Here is a 25,170-nt window from a genome sequence, read left to right as displayed (position 1 = left end):
AACTCTCACCATCCCGCGTGGGAGCAGGCACAAGGAGTCAACCACAGAGTGGGAGGAGGTGTGGGTTTAACATCTGAGGTATTGGAGTGCCCGCAGACCCCATTCGGAGGTCCACCAGCATAATACTACCAGGGACCCATGGGTAGACTTTCTGTCAAGCACAGTCAGTTGGAACCATGTCCTTATCTGCCTCATTCCCAGTCACCACCTCCACCCACCCCCGGAGTTCCTGCCTCAGGACTCTGGGTGCTACTGGAGAGAAACAGATTTCTCCAGCCATGACCAGCATAGCTGGAGTAACTAGCCACTTACAACTATCCTTCTCCCTTGGAGGAGGGGTCACTATTACCAGATAAATCAACCGTGTGCAGTGTTGCCTTGGGGTGAGGGGGACTGGTAAACTTCCTTGTGCCAAAACCTTTGCTGTGACTAAATTCATATATTGTTTTCCTTGAATGTCTTGCTGTACCTTTGGATGGCTGCATTTCCATGTATCTGCCCAGGTCAGTACCCCTCTGGTTCTTTACTGACTGCAGCAAGAGGGATCTGGGTAGTCTTGCTGGCTTCCCTGATTCTTCAGCCTATAGGGTGGCCTGTCTGCTAATACTTAAATGCAGAGATAAATGAGACTCCTCCCACATTCCTAGGCATATGGTTCTAGGTCCCACAACACCCACAAAGGCACTTCTGTCTGTAGACGGTTGTCTGTTTTGTTGTTAAAAGGGGAGGGATAAAAAGAGGAACGTCTTATGACACCATGATGCTGATGTCACTGACAACGCTAGTCCTTTTTGAATCTAGGTTTTCAGCCATTACTATAATAAAAACCAAGTACCATATGAAAATCAATGTGCAACAGGAAATGAGCATCGTCGTGTTACTCTGATTCTCAGGTTTAAGAAGATATTCAGTGCCCAAACAGGCATACACATTCCATTAGTAAGTAACCATAATTAAGTATTAACTTATATTAATTATATACATATACATGTATATATAATTAAAATACATTATTTATATTTGTACTAATTAATACAAAAAGTAGTAAGAATTAATATTATTTGGCTTTGAATTCAGGTATATTATTTTTTCCAACATCATGAAGTTATGAAGATGTAAATATTTATTAAGTTGCTTGGGCCTAGCCACTTTATAACTGGAAATGTTACATATTTCTTTAGCCAAGAAGTAGCATAAAAATTTTACTAAGACTCCAGGAGCACCATGTACTGAGAGTGGAGGCTTGTGCTAGGAAATATTTAAAGGTCAAGCCCAGAAGTAGTATACATCACTTCCATCTGTATTCCACTGGCCAGAATTTACTCAGATAGCTACCTCTAAGAGCAAGGGCGGATGGAAAATGTAGTCTTGCTGTGTGGCCAGGAGAAAAAGGAAAACAATCTGATGAAAAACCAGTCATTCTCCACTGCGGAAATGTGCAAGCAGAGGCACAGAAGTGTTCCACATCTATAGTCTGAGTTGTCCTGAAAATTGATAGAGCATATGTTCTCAGTAACTCAGCAACTCCACTGTCCTTTCCATTCTACAGCTCTTGGCATCCACATTGTTTCACTTATTTCTCACAATCTCATGAGCTGGGCGGAGCAAGGATTATCTCCCATTCTGCAGAGTAAGAAATAAATCTCGAACAACTGGATTCTTTTAGGCCATCCGGGTAGTGAGGAACGGACGTCAGACTGAAACCTGAGTTTTATGCCACCTTCAAAGTTTCTTCTCCTGCTGTCAACTGCCCAGACAGTGAGAATTCACTGGGCAGGTGGGGGCTTGTGTTTAGCCACAGGGACGTGATCTATTGGGCAGGGTACTGGGATAAGCAGGAATGGGCACAAGGATTGTCAGACAAGCAGCTGTTGTTCTGTAGGTCGAAGATGGTCATGTCCTGAAGGGAACAGTTCTTGGGACATGAGACACTGTCATCCAAGGTACTATATTCTTCAGCTTGTCCCACACCAGCAAACTCACAGGAAGTGTCTGGCCTCACCCTCTCCCCAGCTCTGCGACTTGCACAGGCTTTATTCTGTCAATTCCGGTGGCAATTGATCCGGGAAAGAGGAGAGAGCGGCCACCCAAATCTCATCTACCAGTTGAATTGACTTATGATTTGAGCAAATTTGTCTTGAAGACTTTTTTCTAATATAATTGAGTTATATTAGAAAGTGTCTCTCTCTTTTTTAAGCTCATCACTAGTAATGGGGGGAAAAAAAAGGAGACTGGCCAAAAGCAGGGAACAAAGCCTTTCTGGGATCTGGAATGTACCAGTGAATAAGTCATGATGTGAATAATTTTTCTGTAGTCTGTATAAGCCTTTGTCTAATGGAGGTGGTTGCTTGGCCTCTTCAGTTCTCTTCTGCCCCTGTAAACAAGCAGCTGGAAGCACTGAACCTGAAGTACAATCTATAGTTTTCTTGCTCTGAATAGTGGGCATGTGGCAAGAGATTGATGAACTATTAAACATAGTTGAGAAGGAATTCTCTTGCATGGCCAATCTTTATGTTATTGTATTTTCTGTTCACATTTATTTTCTCCTTCAAGTTTTAAATGAAAGTCATTAGAGGCAGAGATTTCATCACTGGGTGTAGGTCAGAGGCAAATTGACTTTCTGGTATATTCCTTTTTTGAGTAGTCAGCTAAAAGATGCCAGGTTGGGGGTGTGTGCTCAGACATGATTTGAGACCAGGCTCTGGGAAGAAAACTGAGTTCCCTTATGCTTATCAGTGATTTATTGCTACTTGAACCAGAACTAGCTTGCCTGCAAAGCTATACTTACAGCTAGGCCATTGAGTCTGACAGGGCCAAAGCAAAAATTATTGATGAAAGACTAAGGACCACATGTGAGAAGTTTATTCTCTGCTTGGAATTTCTAGACGTGCACGCAAGTGGTTCACACAGAACGTTTACACCCTGCAGCTTTTTCTCGTCAAAGACACAGTGCTTTGGGCTGATGTGTGGAGTGCAGTAGAGAATTCCCAGTTTTCATTCCTGCCATTAAGGAGAAATCTTGTAGACATTTTCGTTCTTGTAAGATAACTTCACAGGAATTCAGTTTGTGGTAGTAGTGGTCCTCTTTGCTCATAAATATTCTGGGAGAGCCAGGGAAACAGCATGGACCTTGTCTCTAAATGTCGAAAAGAAGAATCCTAAAGTGTTCGGTGATTTGCTTGAACTCATTTAGTTGGGAAGAGATGATCACAAGCTAGACCAGAGTTTTCAAGGCCTAAAGAGAACTTCCCAGTGCTTTTGAGCTTTTGCATAACTGCGTCCCATTTCATTCATTCCTCACTTGCTCAGTAATCCATCCTATTTGAGAACTGCCATTTACTATTTGCCAGCTGTGTTACAAAATGCTTTATGTGCATTATGTCATTTAATCTGCACAGCAACACAGAGGGTGTTGATGACACCAGTGCACAGTGTAGAAAGTAGTTGCAAGCGAGGCAGAGCTGAGCTGACTCCAAAATCCATATTCCAAACCAGCATAAAGCTTTGTCTGTTTTGTCAGTCTGAAACAATAACTTTCCACTTCTCTTGTGTTGGTGACATATTTTTTCAAATAACAGAATTTTTGGAGGGAACTTGAAGGCATTTTAAGATTTAAAACTGTACAAATTAAGTCAGAAGTCACTTAGATATCAAGACTAGGTTATTTCCATGTGTCACAGATTCCAAAGAGAGTACCCACAGTTACCATACCATTCACCTGCCAGACCTACAACCTTGGGCCAGTGATTCTCTAAACAGAACAGTTGCTGCCCTGCCCAAGAGAACAAATTCACACATACTCCAAGAAGCACTGGGCTCTCTCTGATGTTGCCTTGTTCTGTTGTACCTTGTAAATTATAAGGAGTAAATTAAATTTACTCCTGCAAATCCAGAGGAAATTATGCCCTGCCCAATGTGTAGCCACTGATGGTCCTCGTTGCAACAGGGTATGTTTTTAGTTGTCACAAAACGTTTTTATAACAAAAGGTTGATGAAATTTGACCACCTACCTAAGAACGTAGGAGTGTGCTCCTGCGGACCAAATGAAAACCTCTGGAAACCACTGGTCTGAGGTTCAAGCTGGAAGCAAGCCAGGTGAGCCCTGCTCCTTATGTTGTAGGGCAAACAACACCGTGAAAATGACCCTTGTCAAACAACGGCCTTCCTAAACAAATGCAAAAAGCCCAAGTTTAATAGCTGAGTTGGCTTAGTGGAGAGGCAAGACATTTCTGTGTGTGACTTCTAGCTATAGAACCATTTGGTCAGTTCATGAAGAGAGTAAGAAATACCTTCATTGCTTTGGCATCCCCCTTTCACCCTTCATCCTAGCCATGATTTACAGTTTAGTGATCCTGATGAGATACATGCTGTTATTGAAGATTGAATAGTGTCTATTTTTAGGATTTATTTATTATTTATTGGACAGAGAGAGAGCAGGGGGAGAAGAAGAGGGAAAGAGGGAATCTCAAGCAGATTCCCCACTGAGTGCAGAACCTGAACCCACGATCCTTAGATTATGACCTGAGCCGAAATCAAGAGTCCCCCTTAAGCAACTGAGCTACCCAGGCGCCCCCTGAATAATGTCCTTTGAGGCAGCACAACATAGTGGGATGGTAAAGACTTAAAGACAATATAGCCCTTTAAATTACAGAACCTTGAAATTCTTGGGACCTGGATGGTTTTGTGACATTACAGTTATTTAATGTCTCTGAGTTGTCATTTCTATATCTGAAAAAAAAAAATAGAAGAAATAATGTCTACCTGGTAGAATTGTAATAAGAGTTAGAGTCAAGTGTGATGTCCGACAGTACAGTAGGTTTTCAAAAGGATGTATAACTGATCAAGTGAGAGAATGAATGAAGTGTGATGGGTTCTACCAGCCAAAGCTCTCATGCCCTGTGTCGTTCATTGTGATCATCTCTTCCCAGCTAGGTTAGTCCAAGTAAATCCCTGACAACTGGGTGAACTGTTCGTATTTAAATAACTTGAATTTTTAAAACTTCAGGATTTTTCTTTTCTACATTTATAAACAAGGACCAGCCTGTTTCCCTGGCTTTTCAGGGATCTTTATGAACATAGTGGATTACTAGTAATACATATGGAGTTCCTTTGAAGGTAACTAGCACAGTAAGTGATAGCAATTCTATTATAATTGAAGGGTGAAGGCATTCCTAGGTGTGAGAACATCTCTGGGTTTAGGGTGGTGATCAAAGACAATAAAATGTTCAGTGAGTGAAATGATTCTGAGAACAGATATTCTGAACAGCTATTCTGGATTATTTTTGTATAAAAAAATTAGAAAGTACCAACAACTCTTGGTTCGTTAGCAATAGTATTCAATCCTTTATGTGTACCAAGCCTCTGGATGTAGGATGGAAGAAATATAAAAGAAATAAAGATCATGATGACTTCAGAACAGTTCCCAAACAACATAAAATACCCTTATTTTATAATAAATAGCATTTTATATATATATATTGTGTTTTACATGTATTTTATAATATATGTTACTCCTATGCATAATATATATGTAATGCTGACATATATGAAAAATACACCACACTATAATATTGTAATACATACATTAAATATATTATTACATACATTACTATAATATTGTATATTATATATGTATATAATATTCCTGTGAGATTAGGCGATGCAAGCCAAGTGGCTATTTATTTGACAGATATTTACTGAGCACCTACTACATGTCAAGGGCTCAGCTACATGGCTGAGATTTGATGATAAGGAAGGCATATCTGGTCACCGACCTCCCTGAGCCCAGAGTTTAACGCAGGATAGAAATAGAGAGTTAAGGACAATACATGATGCTATGCTAGGAGTAGAATAGAATATTGCAGAAGCACAGAGGAGACATATGTAACCCACTGGAAGGTGGGAAGGTCAAGGGATTAGGGCAGACTTCTTGGGAGAAATGATCTCTTGGTTGCAACCTAATGACTGAATAAGAGTTACCAAGGTTGCAAAAGATGGAAGCGTGTTCTAGGATATCAGAACAGCATATTTGGAGGACCAAAGATAAGGGATCTAACTAAATGACATTTGAGAAGATAAAATATTTTCAGCAGGTAAAAATATTGCTGCAAAAAACCTACACATGAATGTTTATAGTAGCTTTATTCATTATCACCAAAACTAAAAAGGAACAAAATGTCTTTCAATAAGAGAATGGATAAGCAGGCTCTGGTACACCCATACACTGGTAAATAAACAAATAGATAAATACACAAATAAATAAATAAATAAACAAAAAGAAATCTACTGACAAGCCATGAAAAGACTTGGAAGAACCTTAAATTCATAACACTAAGCCAAAGAAGCAACACAGCATATGTTCTAACTATGTAACATTCTGAAAAAGGCGAAATTATGATGATAATAAAAGGTCATTGGTTGCCAGGAGCTCAAGGGAAGGGAAGGTTGAATGAGAGGATTCTTAGGTCAGTGACTCTACTTATAATAATTTAATGGTGGATACATGTCTTTGTACATTTGCCAAAACCCATAGAATATACAACATAAACAGCAAACCCTAATGTAAACTGTAGACTTTAATTAATGACAACGTACCAAAATTGGCTCATCAGTTACAAAAGTGAACCATAATACCATAAAATGTTAATAACAGGAGATACTATGTGTTGGGGGTAGCAGTTAGGGGTATATGGGAACTCTGCTCAATTTTTCTGTAAACCTACAATTGCTCTAAAAATTAAGGTCTATTCATGAAAAAGACATTCAGTGTAGCTGAATTACTGAGTGCCAGATAGGGTGTGTTTGCAGGGGTGGAGGGTGTAGGGAATCATGTCTGGAGAGGAGATTGGGAATATAGGCACTTTTCAGATCATGAGGGGTCTGTGAGTCATTAGACTTGGCCTAGAAAGCAAGATTTATACTTTAGATGGTTGGATATAGGGAGAGAGGAAGAGGATTTTGAGCAGATTATGGTAACTTTTTAAAATTAATCATAACAGCCTCATATAAAATGTAAAAAAGCATGCTTGCCAAAGAAGCTTCTTAAAGAGGGAGAAAATGTAGGCAAGTTCTTCAAGAGGCCATTTCTCCTCCTGTAACTGCCCACTTGGTTGGTCTTGGTGTGCTTTAGCAGCTGTAAGAAGGCCTTCCCTGGTAATTATTCTTCTAGTTTTCCATGAAATGTGAAGTATTTTGATAGACATCCAGCACGTGTTGAACAAGTCTTATGGCATTTAAAGATAAGAAAAAGCAGTTAGAGCTTCCTCAGACATTTATGTGGTCTAATGCTCCTGGCTTTGAAAAAAACTGTGGCTATTAGGCAACATATTAACAGTTAAATGTGAGGAAGAAAAATGAGGAATCCATACTTATTTATCTTTAAAAGAAAATAGTACATATTGGTGCCTTCGTTATAAAAATCATATATATGCAAAGTAAAAAAGTGGAAAATACGGAAAAACACAAAGAAGAAAATACAACTATTCATAATAACACTATTTAGAAATACATGTTTCAGTATTCAGCTTTTCAGGTTTTTTCTATGCACACATGTGTCTTAAAAACTTTTGAGTTCGTGGGGCACCTGGGTGACTCAGTGGGTTAAGCCTTTGCCTTTGGCTCAGGTCATGATCTCAGGGTCCTGGGATCGAGACCTGCATCGTGCCTTTTGCTCAGCTGGGAGTCTGCTTTCCCCTCTCTCTCTGCCTGCCTCTCTGCCTACTTGTGATCTCTCTCTGTCAAATAAATAACTTTTAAAAATATATTTAAAATTTTTTTTTCGAGTTCACTATGCACTTATTGTTTTGTTTTGTTGTGTTTTTACCTGAGCAATTGAGTTTTTAGGGTAGATTGAAAGTACTGTACAAAAAGACCCCGAACTATAGTGGTTCCATCAAGATATAAGATTTCTTCTCTCTCATGGATAAATGCAGAGGTGGACAGGTGTTCTTGGGGAGCCAGGCTGTGCCCAGCCCTAGGGAAACTGCTCTCTAGTCCAGGTGAGTGAGGCAGGCCTGACAGCCCCCCATCACATTCCAGCCAAAGGGAAGGAGAAACAGAGTGGATGGAAGGCCCCAGGAATAGCTCACTTCTCTTCTGTCCACATGTCATTTGCCAAAATTCAACCACATGGCTACACTTAGTTATAAGGTAGGCTGGGAAAAGCTGGTCACCTATTGTCCAGCCACAGTGCTTGCAAAACCACAACATGGGAGAGATTTTACTGAGTGCCAGGAGGACTGAATACTGAGGACAGTTCTAGCCTCTGTCTCAAGTCCCCCAGCTACAAATCTGTGCCCTAACCATGCATAGAATATACTCCTGCCCCCAAGGAAACAGCCTAAAGAGGCTTCCAGTTACTAAATCCAACTCAAAGTTTAAGAGTTCTGGGTGACCTCAAGTCTTTTCCATCAGGGTTGAAGGTGCCCCGGTCTGGAGATGTTTAAACTAACAGGCAGGTTTTCCGGCCCCTTCTGCATAATTACTCTTCAGTAGTGAAGTCAAAGAAACAGAGCTGCTATAAAAACTCCTCTTTTGGAAAAAAGGGTGAATGGGAGGCAGAATGGTTATCATCCTTAAGAGTGATGACATCTCACTGGGAAGGAACTATGACAAGTCTGCCATGGCAAATGACAAAAATTCGTTGGCCGACAGACACCAACCGGTTCCCCTCTCTGGAAGAAGTTCCTTTGTTCAGTGACCTGTCAGAGACTCTGCTTGTCCATTAAGTTCTGTGGCCACAGCTACAGTGAGTGTGGGAGAGCCTGTCTTCCTTGGGGATGCACGACTTTCCCCAGGGGTTGCTTTGGGGATCAGAAAATTACAAGCTTTTGCAGGCCAGGTTTGTGGTTTCTTTGATCACATAAGACTTTCAAAGTTCTTAGCCATTTTCTGGACTACTTGCTACCAGTCATTTCCATAAACATGTCAGGATAACCAAAGATGTTTTCTGCATAAATCTTAAGTGTATGAGCACTCATTTGTTTACTCATCTCTCGACTTGGACTATTTCCTCTCTAACTCAGTAGCAACTTGGAGGCCATTGAAAATAACAGGCTTGGATGAGTAGACAATGTGCCCAATTCTGTATTTGCCAGAGGATTGCCTCCTAGGGTTCCAATACCAGCAGGCCCCAGAGGAAGGTCGTAGATCCAGTATTATTGCTTTCTGTTTATGGTACTGAAACAGTTCAATTTCCCAGCTCCACGAGGTCTAAGGGACTGCTAGTCAGTTCAGACTGTGGTCCCCCCACACAGGGGACATCCCCATCTGAGCCCTTTTCCCTTTCGTCTCCATCGAGAAGCTGACAACATTCTTGCCAAACTTCACCTCTCTTTTTCATTGCCTACTAAAAGCACCAAGGAACAGCCGACAGAAATCAACATACTAATTTTGTGTCACTGTTTCTCCCAGAGCTTTAGGTCTGGTAAGTGTGTAAACTACCTTCAAAGTATCACAGGCACCAGTTTTGTTTTGTTTTAAGATTTTTTTTTTAAATTTATTTGAGAGAGAGAGAGAATGACCAGAGGGAAGGGAAGAGGGAGAGGGAGACACAGGCTCTCCACTGAGCAGGGATCCTGATGAGGGACTCTATCCCAGGATCCTGGGATCATGACCTGAGCCAAAGGCAGATGCTTAACCAACTGAGCCACCCAGGAACCCCTCACAGGGACCAGTTTTGCCAAATGTGCTGTGATTTGCTAAAAGTCTCCAGCTTCTCATATGTTTCCTTACTGCCTATCCCATGACTGTTAAAGGATCAATTTTAAGCACAATTGATTTTAACACAATTGTTAAAAAATCACATACTTATTAAAGTGATAGAATTTACAATTTTGTTACCCCTGCAGGATACTACTTCTGATACCAAATTATTTTTTGTTATGATTCAGACTAAGCTACTATTACAAAAGACCCCAATATGTAGCATTACAAAACAGATTGAGAACATCTTTATTGAACAATTTTCATATACATCTCTGGATGATTTAATTAAGAGAGATATACTTAGAAATGGAAATGTTATATGTGAACACTTTAAAGAACTAATTGCCTTCTAGAAAGATTGCAGGAGTTTGTAATTCCAGCTGCAGGATATAAATCTGCCTCCCCACATAACCTCCAATACCTAATATTTTTATATTTTAAAAATCTTCCCCAACTTAACATGTTCTTGCTTTCAGAAGAGATTTTTACTGCAAAAAATGAAATCCTGAACTACACATATTTACTGACCATCTATGTATAATACTTTCTCTGAAAGACCAAGCCAAATAGAGTGATTTTTTGAAGGGCTCTTCTTCTTCAAAGGAAACGTTTTGGGAGGAGAGAAGAGTCAGGTTGGAGAATCTTAAATAAATTTATGTTGTGTATGTCCATGTGCAAACTTGTTCTCTGATTTAAAAAATAAATATAATCTCACTATGAGAAATTTAGGTGGAAAAAAACAGAAAAATATAAAGAACATGAGAAATCACTCCAAAGTACACCACAATAGGAAAATCACCTTTTAATGGTTTATTGTCCAACTGTTCTTCCTGAGTATTTATACTTACATTCATATTCATATTATTTACACACTTCTTTTCTTTCTTTTTTTTTTAAGATTTTATTTATTTATTTGACAGAGAAAGACACAGTGAGAAAGGGAATACAAGCAGGGGGAGTGGGAAAGGGAGAAGCAGATTTCCTGCTGAGCAGGAAGCCCGATGTGGGGCTGGATCCCCGGACCCTGAGATCATCACCTCAGCAGAAGGTAGACACTTAACAACGGAGCCACCCAGGCACCCCCACACACTTATTTTCTCAATGCCTATATCGTTTTAGATCCTTTCTTTTTTACTTAAAAACTTTTAAACATTTTTTTCATGATATTAGAAATCCTTCAAAAATCTTTCAATGACCACATCATACGGCTATAGATGAACAGAAGTTGTGTTTTTAAGTACTTAGGAGAGTAGCAGCAATTGAACCTAATGACTGAAAAAACTAATCATTTGAAAAATCAAATAAGGTCAGCAGTATTATAACCCTCAAAGTGACAGACTTAATTACTGTACCCAATCTTCATCCCTCCCTATAGAGTAGTGGTTCTCAACCAGGGACCAATTTTGCCCCCTAGGGAACATTTGGCAAAGTCTGGAGACATTTTCAGCTGTCACAGTTATGGATGTGTTGCTAACATCTAGGTTGTAGAGGCCAGGGATGCTCGCTGCTCAACATCTAACAATTCATAGGCCAGCCCCTCCTAAGAAAGAACTATCTGGTCCAAAAGGTCAGTAGTGCAAAGGTTGAGCATTCTTGCCGTGGAATCCTAATCTTAACTGTGTGGTATTTTTTTTACATCTTGACTTGAGATTTGGTCAGTGTGATTTGCTTTAGACAAAAGAGTGAGGCGGAAATTACAGTGCAACCTTGTCTTACGAGTTTCCATGTTTCCCTCTTGGGACTCTTCTATCACCATATAAAGTATGCGCTTGTCTGTCCCACTAGGATAAGCAAGAAGGATGAGAGACTCCTAGAGCAGGAGGGCACCCACCTGCCCACCCACCATTGGGCACACGGACCTGCAGGGAGGAGCAGAGGCACCCAGCCCAGCCCACCCCCACTCTGGTCTCCACAGGGCCAACCCCAGCCAATCTGCGCTCATGGGAGCTATGATAATTAATGAGTGCTGTTTTAAGCTACTGAGTTTTGGGGCAGTTTTTTATTTAGCAATAGCCAAATAATACATTTGATGAGAAAACTGATTACTCCAGGTCACAAAATTAGCAAGCCAGCCCCATTTCACACTCAGATCTAGTTGACTCCAAAGCCTATTCTTAACCTTAAGACTATATTGTTTTTCTAATACCATCATTTGTGTAATCATTCTTCTGTTGGATAACTAAGTTATTTTCTGTGTTTTGCAGTTGTAAATAATGATTCTTTTTTTTTCTTTTCTTTTCTTTTTGTAAATAATGATTCTTTGGTAACCATCTTTTTTACATGTATGTTTGTCTTCCCTTTTGATTATTCCAGGCTAGAATTTCTCTGTCAAAGGATATTGACTTTTTAAGGAACTTTATGTATATTGATGGAGCAATTTTTTTATAATATTTTTAAAAAGATTTTATTTATTTTTATTTTAGAAAGAGACAGAGAGAGCATGAGCTTGTTGGGGGTGGTAGGCGGGGGGAACACAGGGAGAGGGAGATAATATCCAGCAGACTCCATGCTGATCACAGAACCCAAGGCAGGGCTACATCCTAGGATGCTGAGATCATGACCTGAGCCAAAACCAAGAGCTGGTCACTCAAGTGACTGAGCCACCCTGGCACCCCTTGAATGTGTAATTTTTAAAACATATTTGAATTATCCAAGTAATTTTATTAATTAAAATAGTCTTAGTAATCAAATCACAATATGCATCTGTATGAAATCATCATATTGTGCACCTAAAGCTTACATATGTTCTATGTTAATAATATCAACAAAGAAAAAAATAAAATGAACCTCCCCAGTTCTATTAATTAAGAATTTAAATAATATAGCTCAGAGCCAACTTTGTAATTTTAGATAAAATATACAATGCATAAGAAATTACTCTTAGGATGAGGAAGGACACTATATCATACTCAAAGGATCTGTCCAACAAGAAGATCTAACAATTTTAAATATCTATGCCCCTAACGTGGGAGCAGCCAACTATATAAACCAATTAATAACAAAATCAAAGAAACACATCAACAATAATACAATAATCGTAGGGGACTTTAACACTCCCCTCACTGAAATGGACAGATCATCCAAGCAAAAGATCAACAAGGAAATAAAGGCCTTAAATGACACACGGGACCAGATGGATATCACAGATATATTCAGAACATTTCATCCCAAAGCAACAGAATACACATTCTTCTCTAGTGCACATGGAACATTCTCCAGAATAGATCACATCCTCGGTCCTAAATCAGGTCTCAACCGGTATCAAAAGATTGGGATCATTCCCTGCATATTTTCAGACCACAATGCTCTGAAGCTAGAACTCAATCACAAGAGGAAATTTGGAAAGAACCCAAATACATGGAGACTAAACAGCATCCTTCTAAAGAATGAATGGGTCAACCAGGAAATTAAAGAAGAATTGAAAAAATTCATGGAAACAAATGATAATGAAAATACAACGGTTCAAAATCTGTGGGACACAACAAAGGCAGTCCTGAGAAGAAAATATATAGGGGTACAAGCCTTTCTCAAGAAACAAGAAAGGTCTCAGGTACACAACCTAACCCTACACCTAAAGGAGCTGGAGAAAGAACAAGAAAGAAACCCTAAACCCAGCAGGAGAAGAGAAATCATAAAGATCAGAGCAGAAATCAATGAAATAGAAACCAAAAGAACAATAGAACAAATTAACGAAACTAGGAGCTGGTTCTTTGAAAGAATTAATAAGATTGATAAATCCCTGGCCAGACTTATCAAAAAGAAAAGAGAAAGGACCCAAATAAATAAAATCATGAATGGAAGAGGAGAGATCACAACTAACACCAAAGAAATACAGACAATTATAAGAACATACTATGAGCAACTCTACGCCAACAAATTTGACAATCTGGAAGAAATGGATGCATTCCTAGAGACATATAAACTACCACAACTGAACCAGGAAGAAATAGAAAGCCTGAACAGACCCATACCCAGGAAGGAGATTGAAACAGTCATCAAAAATCTCCAAACAAACAAAAGCCCAGGGCCAGACGGCTTCCCAGGGGAATTCTACTAAACATTTAAAGAAGAACTAATTCCTATCCTCCTGAAACTGTTCCAAAAAATAGAAATGGAAGGAAAACTTCCAAACTCATTTTATGAGGCCAGCATCTCCTTGATCCCAAAACCAGACAAGGATCCCATCAAAAAAGAGAACTACTGACCAATATCCTTGATGAGCACAGATGCGAAAATTCTCACCAAAATACTAGCCAATAGGATTCAACAGTACATTAAAAGGATTATTCACCACGACCAAGTGGGATTTATTCCAGGGCTGCAAGGTTGGTTCAACATCTGCAAATCAATCAATGTGATACAACACATTAATAAAAGAAAGAACAAGAACCATATGATACTCTCCATAGATGCTGAAAAAGCATTTGACAAAGTACAGCATTCCTTCCTGATCAAAACTCTTCAAAGTGTAGGGATAGAGGGCACATACCTCAATATTATCAATGCCATCTATGAAAAACCCACCGCAAATATCATTCTCAATGGAGAAAAACTGAAAACTTTTCCGCTAAGGTCAGGAACATGGCAGGGATGTCCGTTATCACCACTGCTATTCAACATAGTACTAGAAGTCCTAGCCTCAGCAATCAGACAACAAAAGGAAATTAAAGGCATCCAAATCGGCAAAGAAGAAGTCAAACTATCACTCTTCGCAGATGATATGATACTATATGTGGAAAACCCAAAAGACTCCACCCCAAAACTGCTAGAACTTGTACAGGAATTCAGTAAAGTGTCAGGATATAAAATCAATGCACAGAAATCAGTTGCATTTCTCTACACCAACAACAAGACAGAAGAAAGAGAAATTAAGGAGTCAATCCCATTTACAATTGCATCCAAAACTATAAGATACCTAGGAATAAACCTAACCAAAGAGACTAAAAATCTATACACAGAAAACTATAAAGTACTCATGAAAGAAATTGAGGAAGACACAAAGAAATGGAAAAATGTTCCATCCATGCTCCTGGATTGGAAGAATAAATATTGTGAAAATGTCTATGCTACCTAAAGCAATCTACACATTTAATGCAATTCCTATCAAAGTACCATCCATTTTTTCCAAAGAAATGGAACAAATAATCCTAAAATTTATATGGAACAGGAAAAGACCTCGAATAGCCAAAGGAATATTGAAAAAGAAAGCCAAAGTTGGTGGCATCACAATTCCGGACTTCAAGCTCTATTACAAAGCTGTCATCATCAAGACAGCATGGTACTGGCACAAAAACAGACACATCGATCAATGGAACAGAATAGAGAGCCCAGAAATAGACCCTCAACTCTATGGTCAACTAATCTTCGACAAAGCAGGAAAGAATGTCCAATGGAAAAAAGACAGCCTCTTCAATAAATGGTGTTGGGAAAATTGGACAGCCACATGCAGAAAAATGAAATTGGATCATTTCCTTACACCACACACGAAAATAGACTCCAAATGGATGAAGGACCTCAATGTGAGAAAGGAATCCATCAAAATCCTTGAGGAGAACACAGGCAGCAACCTCTTCGACCTCAGCCGCAGCAACATCTTCCTAGAAACATCACCAAAGGCAAGGGAAGCAAGGGCAAAAATGAACTATTGGGATTTCATCAAATCAAAAGCTTTTGCACAGCAAAGGAAACAGTTAACAAAACCAAAAGACAACTGACAGAATGGGAGAAGATATTTACAAATGACATATCAGATAAAGGGCTAGTGTCCAGAATCTATAAAGAACTTAGCAAACTCAACACCCAAAGAACAAATAATCCAATCAAGAAATGGGCAGAGGACATGAACAGACATTTCTGCAAAGAAGACATCCAGATGGCCAACAGACACATGAAAAAGTGCTCCATATCACTCGGCATCAGGGAAATACAAATCAAAACCACAATGAGATATCACCTCACACCAGTCAGAATGGCTAAAATTAACAAGTCAGGAAATGACAGATGCTGGCGAGGATGCGGAGAAAGGGGAACCCTCCTACACTGTTGGTGGGAATGCAAGCTGGTGCAACCACTCTGGAAAACAGCATGGAGGTTCCTCAAGATGTTGAAAATAGAACTACCCTATGACCCAGCAATTGCACTGCTGGGTATTTACCCTAAAGATACAAACGTAGTGATCCGAGGGGACACGTGCACCCGAATGTTTATAGCAGCAATGTCTACAATAGCCAAACTATGGAAAGAACCTAGATGTCCATCAACAGACGAATGGATAAAGAAGATGTGGTATATATACACAATGGAATACTATGCAGCCATCAAAAGAAATGAAATCTTGCCATTTGCGACGACGTGGATGGAACTAGAGGGTATCATGCTTAGCAAAATAAGTCAATCGGAGAAAGACAACTATCATATGATCTTCCTGATATGAGGGAGAGGAGATGCAACATGGGGGGTTAAGGGGGTAGGAGAAGAGTAAATGAAACAAGATGGGATTGGGAGGGAGACAAACCATAAGTGACTCTTAATCTCACAAAACAAACTGAGGGTTGATGGGGGGAGGGGGTTTGGGAGAGGGGGGTGGGGTTATGGACATTGGGGAGGGTATGTACTATGGTGAGTGCTGTGAAGTGTGTAAACCTGGCGACTCACAGACCTGTACCCCTGGGGATAAAAATATATGTTTATTAAAAAAAAAATAAAAAGAAGAAATTACTCTCAGGCAATATTTACAGAATTTAAACTGTGGAAGCTCACAGTTCTATTAAAGGTAACCATGCAGTTTCATACAAGATGCGATGTGTCTGTGCTTCTAAACTATAATATGTGTCATTTGCTGCACCTACAGTCAAATACAAGTTTCTTCTTATAACTGGAAAAATGCAACCCACTTCTATGGAAATTTATTTTGAGGAACCATTTTTAACAATGAATCAGGACTAAAAATGTTTTTTTTTTAATTAAAAAATGGACCTGTCTAAATGAGGGACTCCCTGAAGGGGAAGTTACCAACAGCTGGATGGCAGCACGGGAGTTAAAGCTGACTAGAGGCTAATGTTTTTCAGCAATCCTGTGTCTAATAAACCGCACATCAAACACCGTGGCACCTGAATAATGTTACTTTGCCACTGCAACCCTCGGTAGAAAAAACAGACAGATGTAAATGGCTCCCTAAAGCCAGCGTGTGACCCCAGTGCCTAAGGCAGGATTTATTAGTGTTGATTTTCATTTAGCATAATGCCTTCAGCCCTAGAACATCAGCGCCAAACACTTCCTCCCAAAAGGGTAGTGGTCAGCAAAAAGCAATGCATGGAAGGACTATCCAGGTCTCCCTACAAAGGGAGGGACAAGGAGGCTGAACAGAAGCTGGGAGGCTGGCAACCTAATCAACGTTGTTTGTACACTGAGACTTGGCTTGAATGCTGCTTTAGAACAGGTTGGGGGCTGCACCAAGCCCACTCCCAGCAGCCAAGCCAGCCTTGCAGGGCGCCCGAGAGCAACATAGTCTTATGGGGCCCTGCCCCCAGCCTGCCTGGGCTTGGTGATCAAGGCTCTGCCGGCACGGACTGTAAAGTCTTAGTAATTGTATCTTTTAATTATTTTGTTTTACAGCTGACGGTTGATGGATCATCGGAGCCTGCGCTGGAGCCCGGAGTGTCCGCTGACCCAGGGTCCCACCTGCCTCTCCCTCCCCTCTCCTGTCGCTTCTGGCTGCCTCATCCTCTCTCGCTCTCCACCGGGGACTGCTGAAACCCCCACCCTGAGGACCAGGTAGTGGAAGGAGGGGTGGATTGGGAGGGGAAGGGAAGCCCACTTTTGGACCTTGACCTCCACCCCGAGTGAGCACCTGGAAGGGGAAGAGCAGGTTAACTTGCCCCATTGTCATTTTGTCCTTGGCCCCTGTGTGGGAGGTTCTTGTGGCTCTCGCACCCTCTTCACATACAAGTCACTAAATTTCCTATTTTGGTATCGTCCATGGTCAGAGGGGTCTGGTCTGAATGTTGTCTTCCTCTACTGGTTGCTGCCACCTCTCTCATCTGTCCCAGCAGTGACGGGCCCATCTGCTCACTCACTCTCTATCCCTCCAACCCCACAGCCCTGAAGTTAAGTCTGTCATTCAGTTAAAGTGCTAGGATCTTCATTTTAGAATGCAAAAACTGCACCTAGAGGTTAAATGGTGTGTTGAGGCTCACGCAGAAGCAAGGATGGAGCCTAGACCTAAACCAGATCTTGTGAGTAATCCAAATTCAAACCCAGCCTCTTCCCACTGCAACATCTGCTGAGGCCCTTGATGTTGATAAATGATGCTGAAGCCTGGCTTCCACTCGACCTCTTCTGGTCTAAACATAATGACTGCATTTTGCTCTCATTAACTTCTGCCATTGGCGTTTAGCCAGGATATGCACAGAAAATGGGAGACCGTGTACATCTGGCCATTGTGTTGTACATAAGAGTTTTGAAGAGTGGCCTCTGGCATATAACCACCTGGGTTTGAATTCAGGCTCTGCCACTTGCTGGGTGCCCTTGGCCAAGCTGCTGAACCTCTCTGGCCTCAGTTTTCCCATCTATAAGGTGAGGATAATGATAGATATTTTGAAGAAACGTTAGACTTGATGGCACTCAACAAATCTCTCAAACATGTTAATTATCATGGTATCATATATGTAATTATCATTATAATACGATCTTCTGCTATTTTGCAGATTGGCAGGGGTGGATGAGTTCCCATATGTCCTTACCACGTTTAAACACTGGCATTTCAGATGCTGAAATTTCACTTTGATGCAGTGACCTTCTGCTTGCTCTCCCCACACTCTTCCCCCCCGCCCACCCTGGATCTCTGCTTAGCATCTAAAGCAATACCATGTAAGAAGTGTAACGCCTTGGGATGGCCATACCATCAGGAAGCCTAGGCCATTTTGAGAAAGTATTTGAAGATGCTCTAGCCAACAGCCAGCGTCCATTGACAGACACGAGTGAAGATATTTCTAAATGATTCCAGCCAAGGGGATGCTTTGTGCAACTACGTTTTTGGGGGGTGGGTTGTTATGCAGCAGTGATAACGAGAACAGTGGTGTCGATTTTGAAGTTATCAAACACAGATTAAGCAGTGTAAAAAGTAGATGATGGGGAGAGGGGAGAGGAGAAGTTCAGCCAAAAAACTAGAACTTATGAAAAGGAATCACATAAAAATTCTTAAACTAAAAAATAAATCACTGAAATGTATGTATTAAAGGGGTGAGCTACAGGTAGGATGCTGTGGGGGCTAGGATTAGCGAGCTAGGCAACAGGTCAGAAGGAACCATCCAGACTGACGTGTGGGACCAGAAAGGATGGGAAAGTACAGAAGAGCATGAGAGTGCCTTTGGGACCAGTAAAAAAGTCTAATAAACCTACAACTGGCATCTGAGAAAGGGCAGAGAGAGAGAGAGAACACTTGAAGAAGCAGACTTGGGAGGATAAACAAAAAGAACACTAACAAGGGGCTGATCATTTGACTTCTGTATTCAGGTTCAGCGTGGTGTGAAAACAGGGGCATTCTCCAGACCTTGAGCAGTGACATCCGGAGTTCAGAAACAACCGAGAGCTAACAAGCAGGAGGAGTTAATGATGTGAGGAAAGAATCTGGCATCTGAGGGATCCAGAGGAGAAGACTGAGATAACCGAACTTGATGAGACTACCAAGGACTGGGTCTAGTTCATCTTTTAAAAAATATCAGTGACCCTTGGTGCCTGAGAAGAGATTCTCAATAAAACATTTACTGAGTAAGAAGCCTCTGTTCCACAGAGAAGAGAAGGCTGTTGCTTGTCTTTAGGCTGGCTTTGGAAGAGCTGCCTGGGACAGCTAGATACCCTCCAGATGCTGCCTTTTGGGTTGTCTCATTATCTTTAGACTTTTTTTTTTTTTTAAGATTTTATTTATTTATTATTTTAGAGCGAGAAAGAGCATGAACAGGGGAAGGAGCGGAGGGAGAAGAAGAGAGAGAATCCTAAGCAGACTCCCTGGTGAGTGGGGAGCCCTATGAGGGGCTCAATCTCATGACCCTGAGATCATGACCTGAGCTGAAACCAAGACTCAGACCCTTAACCGACTGAGTCACCCAGGTGACCCTCAGTACCTTTAGCCTTAATTTTTACTCTCGGCCAAAGATAAGACTTGAGAGGAAGATACAGAGTACTAGGATCTAGGAGAGCATGTTGACTTGACATGAATGAAGATTCCTTCATTCTCTTTCCCTTCCTCCCGTCCTCCTTCCTTCTTTTTCTTATTAAATATTTTTGGGGCAGCTCCTTATCGCTGGTCACTGTGCTGAGTCCCATGCCCACAATGGTGAATAAGACCCAATAGTCGCTATAGTCGTGAGGGGAACACACGGGTACATAAATAACTACAGTTCAGGCTTTGAGTCCCTGAAAGTCCCACAGGGGCCCAGGAAAGGGGCTGACGGATTGATGGCCATGAGAATAAAGAAAGCTTCAGAGCTGTCGCCTTAAGGATAACGAGCAGATCTGAGACGCGGATGGGGGAATGTCTGGCCAGAGCAGGGCGCACACGCAGAGGTGTGGATGCCCATGCGTACTCCACATAGTAACAGCTGCTGCTTTGGTGTGACTGGCGCACAGTGTGGAGATGCCACAGGGCAGAGATTTCAGGAGGAAAACTAGCAAAAAGAGGGTAATGCCAGTAGCTATTTTGCACTTAATCCGTTGGTGCAGAGAAGTGATGTAAGGCTTTGGGATGAGTGAATGATGTTACTGTAACTGTGTTTTAGAATATTGTCCTGCCCAACACCATGGAGGAGGATTGGGAAAAGCACAGAGGTGGAGATTGCTTGGGAAGAACAGGCAAGGGTTTGGCCACATGAACCTGCTGACCCAAAATTGACTGGCGTCCCATTGAAATTGTTTCTTAGCCTATTAATGACCAATTTTTGCAGTCATTGGGGCCAGTTGTGCAGTTGATGCAAAGTGGTTAAGTCTTGTAGGAACACAGTGTGGCTGCCAATCTCATAAGTAGCCAAACAATTTGGAAGAACAAGTCCTCAATAGGGCTGGTGTTACGAGAATGGAAAGCTTTTATACTGGATCCTCAGTTTATTGGCTTGAGCAGAAAATTTAAAGAGGATTTCAGATTTCAGAAACGTGTGTGCATGTGAGAAACCCAGCCCCAAAGTGGTACTTGTAAGGCAAGTCAGCAGAATGGCAAAGGTTCAGGTGAAGGTCACACAGCTGTGCATGGATAGTGCCCAGTGGAGTTTGCTCAGAGAAATCTTCCAGTTTGAGTTCTGCACACAAAAGTGGCGTAAAAATCCTTAAGGATATGGTTTTCCATAAGCTAAGCCTATAGCTCTCTCTGCTTTCATCTGACTTCTGTCTAGAAGGCGGTTTGTGGGAATTGGAAAACTTACTTTCTGTGCCCTTGGGAGACCTGCAAGGGCGCCGGCAGAGCCTGGGACAATTATGCTTATTATTTCTTCCCTTAGCATTGTTTATTGGAATTTGACGGCTGGACCTGCTGTGACCGTTTTGCTAATGCCAAGAGGATGAAGTCAACACACAAAGGAGACCAGATCAGAAGGAACCATAAGAAGCAGATTGGGAGTCTGATTCACTGCTGGATTACTTATTATGCAAGGAAACAAACTTCCTGATCTCCTGATTGTTCAAGCCACTTTGAGTTCAGGTTATCTGTTCTTTATAGCTAAAAGCATCTGAAGTTATACCCATCAAATACACATAGGCACACACACACACAAAATATCTCCTCCCTAACCAACCCTCACTGTCTGAAATGCTTCTCCTGACCCATTCTTTTCACTGGGGAGTTTTCTCTCTACAATATCCACATATCTCTGGAAGATCCTCTGTACATATTTTCATTTTTCTAAAAATTGGTTTAAATGTTGCTTACTATTTTATTGAGTCTTTACGAAATGCTAGACCCTTGGGGCTGTGAGGATTTGAGATTAAGGGAAGGGGCCAGTAGATGGGGATGGTCTTTAAAGACTTGCTTTCAAAAAATGAAGGAGAATTATCTAGGCCACTGTCTTCTTGGACTCCTCTCACTTTCACCACTAGGCTCACCACAGGCTGATTGACTCCACCAAGAGGAGTGAAGAAAGCAGAGAAGTACCTAGTGGATTGGGAGAGCAAGGTGTGTTTAGCCCTGAGACTCTAATTCATTGCTACTTGCCTGCAAGAAAGAGAAAGTGATCCACTGTCACTGTGATTAAGGTGTACTTCTTTTTGCCTTCCTCCTTTCTCTTTCAATTTAGAAAAGAGAAAGGTTGGAAGAGATAAACTCAATCTCTAGAATGTGAAACCGGAGTTCAATAGGAGAAAAAAATTGAAATATCAAATCCAAGTAGAATTAATTTAAAGACTGATGTGTCACCACTGAGAACGGGGAATGCACTGAGCCCATGACCGCTAAATTCTTGCCCAGACATGCTTGTTGGTGTTGGGGGTGGCACCAAAAGGGGTGTGCATAAGCTGGAGGAGGAAAGTAGCTTCAAGGAAGATGCCAATCAGGTCAAATTGTGTAATTGGTCTGAGTAACCTCAAGAACAATGATCCTATCCAATCCATATTACAGTTTATTCTTCCTGACATGTTTGCACATCTGTTTTACTTGAGATCTCAAGAACACAAGACAGGTGATGTGCTATGATTATTTGAATTTTGTGGATAAAAAGGTGGAGAAAGATTAAGTTATGGAACAATTATTGAAGAGACAAGTCTAGATCTCTATTCTCCCAACATCAAATTTGCTAACATTTCCACCCTGTCATAATTCCCTGCCTTGGGATTCTATGTAAGGAAGGCACTACACCTGAGAAAATTCATCATGCACAAGTGGCTTTTTTGGCTCCATATCCCTTTCTACTTCTCACCCCATTTTATGTAGCCCCAATGAGAATGGGGACAAAAATTCAAGGAGGTAAAAATTAAGATCTGCATTACAAATACTGGGCTGTGGGTGCTCACACTTGACAGAAGACACAGGTAAATTCATTAGTCAAGTGTTCAATAAGCCTGTATTGAGTTCTTCTTTTCCCCCATCATCTTCTAGGCACCTTTGGGAATAGAATAGAGGCACACAGAACACACTATTCTTATACCGAAAGGCACACACTCCTCTACCTAGGAAGCAATCTAAAGGTGATAAGAGATAAGAGAAATTGGGTCATAGATTCTGTGATTAAAATACAAGGAACAAGAGGAGCTCCCAAGGAAAAACAATAAAGAGATTATATGTGGGGACAGCCCTAGCATAATGCTCAATATATAGGAGGTTCTCAAACCTTCTGGCTAAACCTGAAGGGTTAAAAAGCTTAACTTGCTATGGCCCCAACTGTGATTTTTAATCATGAGATGAATGTTGGCATTGATTTTGTAAAAGAGAAGAAACAAATCTAGAAATTTCTTAACCATCAATCCAGGCAAAGAAAAATGCATGAAAATGCATTAATAGACTATTGATAATCTTTGACAATTTGATGTAATACAGTCCATCATTATTAACTGTGGGAAGACTAAAGACTACAGTGCTGTGTTTTACAGAGCCAGATTGGGTAGGCTGGAGGGGCAGGTGCTGGAGAAATTTGAAATGTAAGAAGATAGAGATGGAAAGAATATATTTACTTCTCTGTATTCCAGGAAGGAACTCATTTTGGCCCCAATGGGCAGGTTCTTCTAACAAAAAGGAGACGATCAGCTATTTGGGAGGGATTGTGATGAGCTTGAAGAATCCTGTTACTGAGTGTAAGTTTGGGCCAGATCAGAACTGTTCAGGATGGCCCAGAGGAGGCTTGATGCTGCCACCAGCAGCCCCTCCTCTGCCCTGTCACATACGTCATTCTCCTCTCCTAAACAAAACTTGAACAGATGTTTTAAAATATTCATTTAAAGTGGGATAAATTTGTCTAACCCCTGTGGTGTGGGACATACAATCTAGTAAAACAAGGTATTGAATGACTCATTCCTTGCAGGTGCACCAATGATTCCACAGATCTCTCTAAGTCCCCTATAAAAACAAGATTATGTCATATAGGACTTTTAAAAAATAATTTAAAGGCTATAGACATTAATATTAACAATGCACAACAAATTCTGAGGGATTTGATTGTAAAGTACAAATAAGAAATGTTTTCTAGCCATGTTTCCCTGTTTTCCTCCCTTTATCCATGGTGTTGGGCCAGAAGCCTACCCCTCTTTTCAGTCCAGGAGATACTGTTGCCATTATAACTTGTATAAATGGATTTCTATGGGCCAGTATCTGAGACTTAAATAAGAATTCCTAGGGGTGCCTGGGTGGCTCTGTTGGTTAAGTGTCTGACTCTTGATTTCAGCTCAGGTTATGATCTCAGAATCATGAGATTAAGCCCCGTGTCAGGCTCTCTGCTTAGCCAGGAGTCTGTCTCCCTGTCCCTCTGCCCCTCCCACTGCTCTTCCTCTCTCTTAAATAAATAAATATTTAGAAAAAAAGAATTCCTGGGATTCAAAACAATAGTTTTTATTCTAAAAGAAAGCCTTTATCCCAGCCATTATATCACAAACAAAAACATTCAGCTTTGAGTTCCTTTTGACAGTGGAGGAAAAAAAAAAAACCAAAAACACAAAACTTATGAAACATCCCTGCGGTTTATAAGGATACCATCTTTGCCCAAGCAGCTTGCATGCTAAGGGAACATTTCAATTAACCTGTCTCTGTCTGTCAAGTTTACTCCCCTGTTGAGGGCAGAAACCAAGGTGAACAAGTTGTCAAGTCATCTTTAAAAAAATTAGCTCTGAACCTCTGAGGTTTAAGGCATTCAGGAAAACATTCTCCTTCTTTGAAACTGTCCTGATTCCTCATCTTGTCTTCTGAAAACAGGAACTCACAGAGCCATCAGAGGCTAGAAAAGGCAAGGAAGGATTCTTCCTTAGAGCCCTGCTTGTGCCTAGATTTTAGATTTCTTTTTTTTTTAAGGTTATTTATTTATTTATTTATTTGAGAGTGAGAGAGAGAGAGAGAGTGAAAGAGAGAGTACAAGCAGGAGGGGCATCAGGCAGAGAGAGGGGGAAGCAGGCTCCCCACTGGGCAAAGAGCCCAACACAGGGCTCAATCCCAGGACCCTGAGATCATGCCCTGAGCTGAAGGTAGATGCTTAACTGACTGAACCACCCAGCTGCCCCTAGATTTTAGATTTCTGATTCCAGAAATAAGTAAGAATAAGTTTTTATTGTTTTAAGCCATCAAGTCTGTGGTAATTTGTTACAGCACCTACAGGACATCAGTTCAGTATATCGTCCTTTCATACTATCAGGGACAGGACGACATGGCATGTCATGTCCTGTCCCTGACAGGATGTTAGGGGAAGATGGCAGCTTCCCAACTCTTCCCCATCTGCCTGTCAGATCCATGCTGCCTGGGAAACGTGGGCATTTGGGGCTTCTTCCCATCCTAAGGCTTCCCAGTGT

At 41.0% G+C, this 25,170-nt stretch overlaps 1 protein-coding gene and 1 long non-coding RNA gene across 2 annotated transcripts in view; one reads left to right on the top strand and one right to left on the bottom strand.

Annotated features, from left to right (window-relative positions):
• Nucleotides 1-213: 213 nt before the first annotated feature.
• LOC116877314 lies at nt 214-22,222 on the top strand. The gene is made up of 4 exons (XR_004384606.1): nt 214-296; nt 802-939; nt 17,320-17,478; nt 21,192-22,222. It is a non-coding gene; the product is annotated as an uncharacterized LOC116877314 (long non-coding RNA).
• The window catches only part of TNFSF11 (TNF superfamily member 11), a 42,736-nt gene continuing 38,181 nt past the window's right edge, over nt 20,616-25,170 (bottom strand). Inside the window, exon 6 of the mRNA XM_032873957.1 lies at nt 20,616-20,631. The gene's annotated coding sequence lies outside the window, so the exon portion shown is untranslated. The remainder of the gene's footprint in view (nt 20,632-25,170) is intronic.

The sequence above is a fragment of the Lontra canadensis genome, unplaced genomic scaffold (assembly GCF_010015895.1).
Source record: "Lontra canadensis isolate GAN:19392208 unplaced genomic scaffold, GSC_riverotter_1.0 scaffold51, whole genome shotgun sequence".
Taxonomy (NCBI): domain Eukaryota; kingdom Metazoa; phylum Chordata; class Mammalia; order Carnivora; family Mustelidae; genus Lontra; species Lontra canadensis.
This window is presented reverse-complemented; position numbering and strand designations above follow the sequence as displayed.